The 12,270-nt window shown below is 46.8% G+C and overlaps 1 pseudogene; it reads right to left on the reverse strand.

Moving 5' to 3' along the window:
- Positions 1–364: 364 nt before the first annotated feature.
- Positions 365–631, reverse strand: LOC123458518 (annotated as a pseudogene).
- Positions 632–12,270: the final 11,639 nt, after the last annotated feature.

Genomic DNA, 12,270 nt, shown 5'->3' on the forward strand with positions numbered 1-12,270 from the left:
GAAAATGCTGGGGAGAAGTAGAGAAGAATTGCGGTATTCAGTGTTGACCCCACCCTTGGTCATTATCCAACGTCTTTAGGAAATTCTTCACAGCCAAAAGCAAGCGGTACTCAAGCCAATAGAATCCTAAGGAGAGCTTGAAAGGGGGAAGGTGACAACTTGACAACTGATATGGAAGTCACTGTGGCAAAGCAGGTTTTTTTTTTTTTTTTCTGTTTACCTCATTTTATTATTTAAAAGACCAGAAAAATCAAAGTGCGACTTTATTCAGTAGATATCATATGATCCATATACATTCTTTTGCAGAAGGTAGCATCATTATTTTAAAATGATGATAGCAAAATATCAACCAAATAATCAGTTATCACACAATTTCCATCACAGCAGCAAGTTCCTTGAACTTTCTGTAGAAGTTCTGAAATTATGCAATTGTCATTTCAATGAATTTGTTCTTTATTGGACAAGATTGATCTGCCACTTTGAGCGTCATGGCCACGTAAGGACACTTAAGCGACCTGCAACTGTCCAAACTCACGGCCATTCCCAGCCTCCACTGAAAATCTACAAGATGGCTGGTGAGCTGGGGCTTAGTATCCAGCGCCAGCTCACTGGACTGAGATGCCCGCTCCATCACGACAGAACACACCTGCCACTGTGCACAGGTGGAAGTGCCCACCCCCAAAGCAGTTTTAAACATTGGTCAAAACTTGGCAGTAGCTGGGCATGGTGGCGCACAGCTTTAATCCCAGCACTAGGTAGGCAGAGGTAGGAGGATCCCTGTAAGTTTGAGGCCACCCTGAGACTACATAGCGAATTCCAGGTCAGCCTGGGCTAGCGTGAGACCCTACCTCAAAAAGCCAAAAAATGTGGTGGCGCACGCCTTTAATCCCAGCACTCGGGAGGCAGAGGTAGGAGGATTGCTGTGAGTTCAAGGCTACCCTGAGACTACAGAGTTAATTCCAGGTCAGCCTGGACCAGAGTGAGACCCTACCTCAAAAAAACCAAAAAAAAAAAAAAAAAAAGCCAAAAAATGGGTTGGAGTTATGGCTTAGTGGTTATGGCACTTGCCTACAAAGCCAAAGGACCCCAGGTTCTATTCCCCAGGACCCACATAAGCCAGATGCACAAGGGGGCACATGCATCTGGAGTTCATTTGCAGTGCCTGGAGGTCCTGGCCTGCCCATTCTCTCTCTATCTCTCTCCAATAAATAAATAAATAAATAAGAAAAAATTATTTTTAAAGACATGGCAGCAACTTGGTTTGATGCTGCAAGCCTGTAATCCTAGTACTTGGGATGCTGAGGCAGGACAATTGCAAGGTCAAGGACAGCCTGAGCTACACAGCAAGCTTGAGGTCAGCTTGGGTAGCAAGAAAAAAAATAAAGTATCCAGCAGTGATCCATCAATTTTGCAAATTCACTTGGAGACTAGTCTAAGGAGCCGTTCTAGAGGAGATGAATGTTCATAGTGCACTATTTCACAACAGCCAAGATAGAAGTGATTCCAATGCCCATGGCTGGTTGAACGAGCAAACAAAGTGTGGCAATTCCTCTAAGGGATTATTATTTACCAGATGAGAACAAGATTCTGATGGGTACTACACAGAGGTCATGCCAAGTAAGGAAGCCTGTGCCAAAAAGGCACCCATTACATGAGTCTCTTTCTCTGAAATGTCCAGAGAAGGCAAGTCATTGAACAGCAAGTGGCAGATCATGCCTGGGATAGGGCTTGAGGTGATAGCTACCTAAGAATTGAGGGGTTTTTAAAGAATTGATTGATTGATTGATTGATTGATTGGGCAGGTAGAAGGTATGTGTTGTGTATGTGATGTGACGGGTAGCATGTATGCAGGAGTGTGAAGATGCAGAGGCCCTATGTGGAGGTCAGACTTGTGGGGGTCAGAAGAGGGCACCAGGTGTCCTCCTCTTTTTACTCAGCTGCCTGTTTCCTTGATGAGGATTCTCTCACCCAACCCAGAGTTGCTGTTTCCCCACCTACTGGCCCATGAGCCCTAGTGGTTCTCTGATCACAGAACTGTGCCTACAGATGTTCAGAGCCATGCCAGCTGTTTACATGGGTGAGGAGACTTGGGCTTCGATGGTCTTAGGCCCTTTAGCTTGTGAAGCAGGCTGTTTTTGGAAAAAAATATGTTTTATTTCTTTATTAGAGAGAGAGAGAGAGAGAGAGAGAGAGAGAGAGAGAGAAGGGGGGTAGAGAATGGATGTACCAGCACCTCCTGCCATTGCAGAAAAATTCCAGGTATGTGTGCCGCTTTTGGGCATCTGGCCCTATGTGGGTACTGGGGAATTAAACCGCAGCTGTCAGGCTGGAGAGATGGCTTAGCAGTTAAGGCGTTTGCCTGCAAAGCCAAAGGAACTTGGCTCAATTTCCTAGGACCCACATAAGACAGATGCACAAGAGGCACATGCATCTGGAGTTTGTTTGCTGTGGCTGGAGGCTTTGGTATGCCCATTCTCTCTCCCTCTCTGTCTCTCTCTCTGCCTCTTTCTCTCTCTCTCAAATAAATAAATAAAATACATTTTTAAAACACCCCACAGCCGTCAGGTTTTGCAAGCAAGTACCTTTAACCACCGAGCCTTCTCTCTAGCCCACACATCCGCTCTTAATGGCTGGGCCTTCTCTCTAGCTCTGGCATGAGGGCTGTTTTAGGTAATGAAGATGTTCTCTCAGGCTCAGCAAGTAAGAGTGCTTGCTGTGCAAGCACAAGGACCTGGTTTCACTCCTTATCACCAGTGTAAAAGGCTGAGCATTCCTGTGCATGCCTGTTACCCAGGCCTGAGGTGGGTAGAAACAGCAGGATTGCCAAGGATTGCTGGTCAGCCCGCCTAAGCCCAAACAGCATAACCTCCAGGTTCAGTGAGAGACTCTGTCTCTGGGAGAGAGGGCAGAAAAGCAATATGAAAGGACATGCAGTGTTCTCCTCTGGCCTCTGCACGTGTGCACATGGAATGTGTGTATCTGCATACGTGCATGCAGTCACCACACACACCACATATGCTACACACACCAAAACAACAACAACAACAGGAAAATGTTCTCACAAAAATGTGATATGGAGCTGGAGAGATGGCATAGCAGTTAAGGAGCTTGCCTGCAAAGCCTAAGGATCTATATCTGTTCATTTCCCCAGATCCCATGTAAGGCAGATGCACATGGCGGTGCATGCATCTGAAGTTTGTTTGCTGTAGCTAGAGGCCCTGGCACATCTAGTCTCTCTTTCTCTGGCTGGGTGTGCATCTTCCTTTTTCTTTCATAAATAAATAAATAGCCATGAGTGGTGGGACACACTTTAAATCCCAGCACTTGAAAGGCAGAGGTAGGAGGAATGCCATGAGTTCGAGGCCACCCTGAGACTACATAGTGAATTCCAGGTCAGCCTGGGCTATAGAGCAAGACCCTACCTTGAAAAACCAAAAATAAAATAAAATAAAAATGTGATAATGGTTGCACAATTCTGAACTTACATATGAACATAAACTATATTGTGTGTGCATTTAAAGTGGGAACATTGTATAGTATGCTGGTGACATCTCAGTGAAATGGTTTAAACATCCACAGTTTCCTACAGTAGGACACGTGGGAAAGATTCAGACAGAACCTGATGCCATGGCTCACCATCCCCTTCCTCCATCCCAAACCATAGCCCATGGGGCCCTTGGGCACTGGAAGGGCCTGGATTAAACACTCCTGCACAGAACCCCACCACAACCCTGTTCAAGAGTCTGTGGTCTGTGAAAGGGCCGTCATCCTCTTCGCCATGGCAAACCAAGGAAGGGACAAAGGGACAGAGGAATGGATGTCATCTCTTTGCCACAGGGCCAGGGAAGGACCCTCAGCTTCCCACCACCAGAGGGCAGCTCATGCACTCTGTTTCATAAGGTCAGCACCCAAGACTATGTCTGAGTGTTTAGAATTAAAATCCTTTGAAAAATATTTTATTTATTTACTTACTTATTTGAGAGAGAGACCGAGGGAGAATGAGCATGCCAGGGCCTCCAGCCACTGCAAACGAACTCCAGATGCATGCACCACCTTGTGCATCTGGCTTACGTGGGCACTGGGGAATCGAACCTGGGTCCTTAGACTTTGCAGACAAGCGTCTTGACTGCTAAGCCATCTCTCCAGCCCTGAAGTCCTTTTACTATAGGGATTAGCAGAAGATCAGCCAAAAGCAGGAGGAAGAATGGGTGAGGCGCTTCCCATTCTCCTCCTGTGGCAATCCTTGGAACCTTGGGACCTGTGTCAGAGCTGAGGGCAGCTGTGGGTCTGCCTGGAAGGCTCATCTTTGTTGGGACAAATGAAACAGAGGTGGGAGACTTGCGGGGGTGGGGATGGTCCTCTGAGCATTGACACTTTCTGTTTTTTCTGAGAGAGGAGTCGCGCTGTGCAGCCAAGGCTGGTCTCAAGCTCACTGTCCTGCTGCTTCAGCCTCCCAAGTGCTAGGAGTACAGGTACACTACCCTGCTCAGCAAAATGCTGGCACGTGTCAACCAAGCGCACCAGAAGCACTTTGGAGTCTGAGGGCTTGGCTGCAAACCTTAAAATGCTCCGGGGCTGCAGAGATGGCTTAGCAGTTAAGACGTTTGCCTGCAAAGCCAAAGGACCCAGGTTTGATTTCCCAAGACCCATGTAAGCCAGATGCACAAGTTGACACATGCATTTGGAGTTTGTTTACAGTGGCTGAAGGCCCTGGCACACCCATTCTCTCTCTCTCTCTCTCAAATAAAAATTTAAAAAATGCTGTGGACTGGGGTTGACATGAGTTCTCCTTTGAGTTGACTGACCATGAAGCCTAGTTCCCAGGGGCCGGTGCGGGGGGTGGGGGGGACTAGCGATAAGATTGGTTCCAAAGCTCTCTCTCGTGTAGCCTTGGCTTGGCCTCCTCTTGGCCACCCTTTGCTCCTGCCCCCTTTGGGTGAACCAGCTGCTTCCAGAGCCGCCATCAACTTAGCCTCCCTAAGTCACAGGTAGACTTTGTCCCTTAGCTGTCTTTATGGCTAAAACTTAAGGAGCCGGTGAGCAGAAGCAACGACCACAGGCGCTTCATAGCGGCTGTCCATGTGAGACTGCCGTGGGAGGGAGCTGCCTTTCTCCCTGGATGTTCCGGGTCTGAGTAGAGTGGTCCCCCGGTTTCCAGGACCCTCACAGCAGCTGTGCTCTTGAACAGCTAGCAGGACAGTGTGTCCCGGGTCACTTCCTGCTTCCAGGTACCTGCTTATGCTCAAGGAGGGGTACTCAAGCCTTTGTAAAGACCAAAGATTCCATTAACAAATCTAAAGTCCACTGTGGCAGTTTCCCAGCCACACCCTAGCAGATCCCTGACTCCTGAGCAGGTCACACTACAGCCCAACATCCGCTCACCCTGGAGTTTTGAGCTCTGGCAGGCTGGCATTCCTTGGCAGCCCAGGCCCCCTCCAAACCTTCCAGGCCCTTGCAAACACCAGGCGTGCTCAAGTCAAGGTCCGGAGTGGGTTCTGAGCCCAGCCCCGGGCTCCTCGGCCACCTGCACTATCCTTTCCCTCTGGACAGCCACCTGGGTGTCCAGCCACCGTCAAGGTGATGATGACGTGCTAAGGCCATGTGCTTTCCTTCCCTTGGAAACAATCACTGAGAGCCCCTTTGATTTCCAGGGGCACTGGGGCTTCTTGCTGCGCCTCCTGTCAGGCCTGCCTTTGAACAAGCTCACTCCATAATTTAGAGTTTGAATCTCGTTTTAAATGGCAGTTAAAAATTGTATGTGGCAGTTCACAATGAAATTTAGCTTGACAGCTTGGACATAAAACTAAAAATAAATGACTTCACATCCAAATAATAAGTAATAACAATGTTAGCCTGCATAAGAATAGCAGGGCTGGATTCAAATACAATATTAATTTTAGGGATATGAGTGACTGGGGAGAGTCAGAGGCAAAGAAACAAATCCTTCATATAGCAATCGTCTCCTCTCATCCCCCAGGCAACGGGCTGCCTTTCACCTCCACGGCTCGGCAATTATGTGGTGTAATGGAGGCAGCGCAAATAAGCAGAAAGATTTTATTAAACCAAATGAGCAAATCATCTGCGTATTATTGCGATTTGATTGACACTGACAAGTGTCGAGCAGACGCGGTTGTGAATATGATAAAGAAGCTTGCAGGAAAGCTCTTGATAATGTTACTCTTGATAAAGTTGCCTGGCCACCCTCTCTAAGTAAATAAAGGGGAGAGGAATATGACGCATATTAATTCGCCCAGTTTGCAGCCCACGAGAGGACGGGAGTGGCGGGGCGGGGGAGTTGCAATGGGTTCAGCGAGTGGCATTTGATATGAATACCAAAATTGCATTCATGATTCACACAGACTTTACGATAATATATTAATATTAAAACTAAAGGTCATCCCACATAACAGTTAAGCTGCCTGAGCTTCAACCTTTATACCAATAACAGACTCTAGAAAGTGAGGGAAGAGATATTTGAATATCTAAAAACATATATATGATTTTTTTGATTTGGGAGGATTGCTGGCTAACACCAGCTCAGGTGGCCCTCACCCACCTGCCCTCTCCAGGGACAATTAAAGGACTACCTCGAGGAGGGCTGCTCGTGAGACAGCTGGGGCTGCCGCGTGAGGGAAGGTGATTAGCTGCCACAGGCCTTCGGGGGCCCTCGTGCCCTGTTGTTTCACTAATGACTCCCTCCTGAGCTGGCAGAGCACTCCCTGCCGCCGTGCTTCCTGGGTGGCATCAGCACAAAACTTTACTCAGCTGCTGGGGTGCTCCGAGCAAAGAGGGCCCAGCACCAGGCAAGGCTCTGTCTAGGACGATTTGAGGGAGACCTGCCTGGAGGCAGCAGGCCAGCGATGGTGACCTCTGAAGCTCCCTCTGGGGGTGGGGGGTAGTTTGCTCTGATTCTGTCAGTGGGGATGGCTCAAACAAGAGTGCCCTGGGTGGGTGGGTGGCACCTGAAAATGTTCCCGGAAAAGTAGCTTAGAAGAAAAAAATGGGAGCCGGGCATGGTGGCACATGCCTTTAATCCCAGCACTCGGGAGGCAGAGGTAGGAGGATCACAGTGAGTTCGAGGCCACCCTGAGACTCCATAGTGAATTCCAGGTCCACCTAGGCTAGAGTAAGACCCTACCTCGAAAAACCAAAAAAAAAAAAAAAAAAAAAAAAAAAAAGAAGAGAAAATGGGGACAGGTCAGGATGGCTGGTCCTCACCTCAGTGAGGAGAGTCATGTCCATAGTACCAGCTTCTGGGGCAAGGAATTAATTGTTTTATGGGAGGAGAGAGAGACAGAGAGAGATTGAAAATGGACTTGCCAGGCCTCTTGCCACTGCAAAAATGAATTCCAGATGCATGTATCACTTTGTGCATCTGACTTTTACATGGGTACTGGGGAATCAAACCTTTAACTGCTGAGCCATCTTCCCCAGCCCTGGAGCAAAACATTTTAAGTGCTGGAAAGTTTTATTTGGCCCTTGGTCACACAAAGTCTGGGCTGCTAAGACAGAGTGGACTGGGAATCTGGTGGGACCTGGTCACCTTATGTAGCTGGTCAGAGTGCATGTGTACTTCAGAGTTAAGGACACTCTGCTTTCGATGACCTCGCTGCTGTCTTGAAGTTGACCATGGTGGGAGGCATAGGAACTGGCAGACACTGTGCATAGGCTCTCCATCCCTCCTGGCTATTGTCAAGCATTTTTCTAGGGTTCTATTGATCCATGGCATCAGAAGGGGAGATTTCCATTTTTACCAAGTTGCTGGGTCAATGCTATCCCAGTATTTCTGGGTAAGGGCATAAAAATAGGACTTATTTTACCTAGAATGGATCACATCTTCAGGAATCTCAATTTGGTACAAACTTAGAGGGGAGAAAAAAAAAGCTACACTAAGTCCAAACTAATACCATGGTTCTAACACCATCTCTGTGTTTTTCTACCTCCTTGGGGAAGGAATTGGGGCTCTGGTTTTTCAGTCTTCCTCCTGTCCAGGCAACTGTGTCATGTGGCAGCATTTAAATAAATGGAGTGGGTTATGTGTGGTCCAAGTTCCTGGATCCTCTGAAGTTGTCCTTGTCTCCTGATCACCTGTGGCATTCTAAACTGGTGGACTTGTGACCTTGTCTCTTCTGGTCCTGGTCACTTTCTCTGTCTGGTTCAGTTCACCTTTGGCAAATAGACACCCCAAACTGCCCCTCACTTCCTGAGCTGAGTCTCTGAGGACTTCAGAGGAAGCACCTGGTTGTATCCACACCTATAGGGGATAGAAGGCAGCTGGGAGAGCTGTGCTCCCTCACCCACTCACCCATTTTCCTTTGTAAATCCAGGTGTATGAAGGCAGAGGATAACCTTGTAGGGTCTGAGCAGGAGTTGGACAGAAATTCCTCTTTCTTTTCTTTTCTTTTTTTCTTTTCTGATTTGTATTTTTATTTATTTAGTTTCAAGAAGAGTGAGAGAGAATGGGCATGCCAGGGCTTCCAGCTGCTATAAACGAACTCCAGATGCATGTGCCACTTTGTGCATCTGGTTTTAGGTGGGTACTGAGAATTGAACTCAGGTTGTTAGGCTTTGCAGGCAAGCATCTTAACCGCTGAACCATCTCTTCAGCCCAGAAATGCCTCCTTCTTTTGTCACATCTTTCCCTCCTTCTCCAGGCCAAGGTATAGAGCAGGAGTCAGGACACAAATCCAGCAGTGGCCTTGCTTGCTCCTCTTCCACACTGCCAAGGCTGTGTCTTCTACCTCAGAGCTTTTCCAACTCTGAGTCAAGACCTACCTCAGGGGGAGACTGTAAACTCAGCTGACCACATCCAGGCAGCATGAATAAAAAACAAAACGACATTTCCTAAAATTTGTGTTTGTGCTTTATGTGTGTGTGGGGGCGGGGGGGTGGATAGTGGGGTTAGCATGGATTGAACCCAAAGCCATGGGTTGGACATGCTGGGCAAGTGCTGAACCACTGAGCTATACTCCCGGCTGCTGCCGCCTCCTCCTTTTTTTTTTTTTTTTTTTTTGAGATAGGGTTTCATTCTAGTGCAGGTTGACCTGGAATTCACTATGGAGTCTCAGGGTGGCCTTGAACTCATGGCAATCCTCCTACTTCTGCCTCCCGAGTGCTGGGATTAATGGCGTGCGCCACCATGCTGGGCTCCCCACCCTTCTTTTCACATTTTATTTTGCTTATTGATTTTATTTATTTATTTGAGAGAGAGAGAAAGAGGGGGAGAGAGAGAGAGAGAGAGAGGAAGAGAGAGGGAGAGAATGCACATGCCAGGGCCTCTATCTACTGCAAATGAACTCCAGATGCATGCACCACCATGTACATCTGGCTTATATGGGTTCTGGGAACCTGGGTCTTTAGGCTTTGCAGGCAACTGCCTTAACTGCTAAGCCATCTCTCTAGCCTTACATTTTATTTTGAGACAGACTCACTGAGTTGCCCAGGCTGCTCATGAGCTCACTCTTAGTCCTAACAGGCTTGAATTTGTGATTCTTTTGCTTCAGAGTCTTGACTAGCTGAGATTCCAGATATGCACCTCCAGACTCTGGCTCGTGTGAGTTTGTACATGTGTTTGTTCATGACGTTTATGCATATGCATGAATGCTTGCATGTGAATGTTTTACTGTGGATTGTGGGAAATCGTTTTTGAAAGCCAGTGTTTTGCTTAATGTCCTATCACACCATATGCCTCAAGTCCCAAAGGACACCATATCTTTTTCACACTGAGAAATGGCTGAACACTGAAGCCTTCAAGCTTGGCTCTTGATCTGATGAGAAAATAATTTAAATATTTAATATTATTTATTTATTTATTTGAGAGAATGAGGGAGGAGATAGAGAGAGAGAAAGAGAAAATGGGAGCACCAGGGCCTCCAGCCACTACAAAGGAGCTCCAGACACATGTGACACCTAGTGGATCTGGCTTAGGTGGGTCCTAGGGAATCGAACCTGGGTCCTTTGGCTTTGCAGGCAAGTGCCTTAACTGCTAAGTCATCTCTGCAGCCCTGATGAGAATTTTTTTTTTAAGAAGAGGAGAAAATCTTCAAGATAAGTCTGGCTTTCCAGGTAAAATCCAGTTGTGGATATCACAAACTGTGTGTGAGTCTTTCTCTTATGTTCCTTCTGTAAACAATTGTGGCTCTTCCACACTCCCTCGGGAAGCTTGCCACCTCCAGCTTCATATTCTGAAAGGGCAAAGGAAAGGTAGCTAATTTTATTTTCCCCAAATGACTTCTGTGACAGGCTGTTTGATGCCCCCACTGCATGTCCTGGAACTCCCCTCCCTTGGCCTTTTGCATACACATATGACAGCCAGTAAGAACCCTTTCTCGGGAACTGCTCAGAGCCACACTGGTTATTTCTGAGAGGCCTCCTTTATCCTCTGTACTGGTTGCTCGTGCCTATAAAAGCCATACTGGATAGAATAAGCAAATCTATGAAGCTGTGAAGGGGCAAATCCAATGCTTCAGAGGCCCCTGTGGCCAGGACCAGGTTGCGGCTGTCCTCATGTTTACTTTCTGCCATTTTGCCTCCTTTAGACCGTGAGCTGCAGGAGAGCAGAGGGTGTTTTGAAAGGAGACACATCCCTGAGACTCAAGGACATTTGGTAAGTGCCGGGTAAAGTCACAAGGAATGAACATGCATAACTCGGCTGGATAAGTGCCAAACCTCCTGGACTTTCAGAAAATCTCTTTGTAATGGTTCCAAGGAATGCCATTAGTCTTGGGACTCAATCATGTTACATCAGGAAAAGGCCAGAACACTTCTTGTACATTCTTTTATGAATTTGGCAGAAATATAAGAGACATGTTAAGTGATTTTGAGTCTGTCTGTGAATCCTCTAATAAAATTTTACCACATCTGTTTGTTAGTGTTCCATTGCTAAAAATGAATGTAAAGAACTGGGCATGGTGGCACATGTCTGCAAGCCCAGAGTTCTGCAGACTGAGGCCATAAGTTAACTAGTTTGAGGATAGCCTGGGCTATGTAGCAAGTTCAAGGCCATCCTGACTACATCTAAGGACAGCTTGGACTATGTAACAAGTTCAAGGTCATCCTAAGCTACATTTGGGGTCTGTCTGGCCATCTTGAGCTATGTCGTGAGACCCTGACTCAGCAAAACAAACAAAACAAAATGAATGTGTAGTTTGCATGTGATAAGCAGAGCACTGCATTTTCTTAATTGTGTCTTTAGATATATCCTGTTACTGCCAGCAAAAGTCAGATAGGCATGCTCCAGTATAGATTATCCCCACCGATTGAAGAATGTATATGGTGATAGCATCATTCCCTATTTAATTTTGAATAGTGATCTGAGGGAAAAAATCAAGAAGCCAATATATTTAAAGAGATACTAGGCTTCTAAGTTTTATATTTCAAAAGTATTAAAAAGCAGCACAAATGATTGCAAATGCTACCTTCTATTTTCTTATGTTCCTATATTAACAGAATGAGAAACTACAATGATAGGATATTCGACGTCTATAAGACATAGGTTTCCTAATCCTTGCTTTATGGCCTACTGAAACCAAAACTTCATGTTGAATGAGCAGGCTACTTCTCCAAGGGGCCCTTTTCAATACTGCCTCCCACTGCCCATGCATAGCAAAGACTTTGTAAACCATACCCCTTGATCAAGAAGGTGACCAGCACTAAACTTCTTTCCCAGTCGCATGCATTTGCTCACTCATTCCATCAGAAAAATATATTAACTCCCAGAATATTTTGGCAAGAATTTATATCCCAGGAGAGGAGATGCAAAAAAGTAAATAAAACATCGTAGATTTTTTTCTTGAGGTAGGGTCTCACTATAGCCCAGGCTGACCTGGAATTCACTAACAAGTCTCAGGGTGGCCTTGAACTCAAGGTAATCCTCCTACCTCTACCTCCCAAGTGCTGGGATTAAAGGCGTGCACCACCACGCCCAGCTAAAACATTGTAGATCTTGATAGGTACAGCGTGAAAGGAATACCCAACGTGAGAAGCCAGGGAGCTCCTGATGGGGAGGAGTCTTTGAGCAGAGACCTCGGGATCCCTATAAGGAGGTGCAGTGGAACCAGGTGACAGCTAGTGAGGAGGACCAGGAAAAAGCTGAAGTGGGGACGGGGGGGAGGGGCTAGAGAGATGGCTTAGGGGTTAAGCGCTTGCCTGTGAAGCCTAAGGACCCCAGTTCAAGGCTCGATTCCCCAGAACCCATGTAAGCCATATGCACAAGGTGGCGCATGTATCTGGAGTTCATTTGCGGTGGCTGGAGGCCCTGATGTACCCATT

Source organism: Jaculus jaculus, chromosome 1, assembly GCF_020740685.1.
Source record: "Jaculus jaculus isolate mJacJac1 chromosome 1, mJacJac1.mat.Y.cur, whole genome shotgun sequence".
Classification (NCBI taxonomy): Eukaryota; Metazoa; Chordata; class Mammalia; order Rodentia; family Dipodidae; genus Jaculus; species Jaculus jaculus.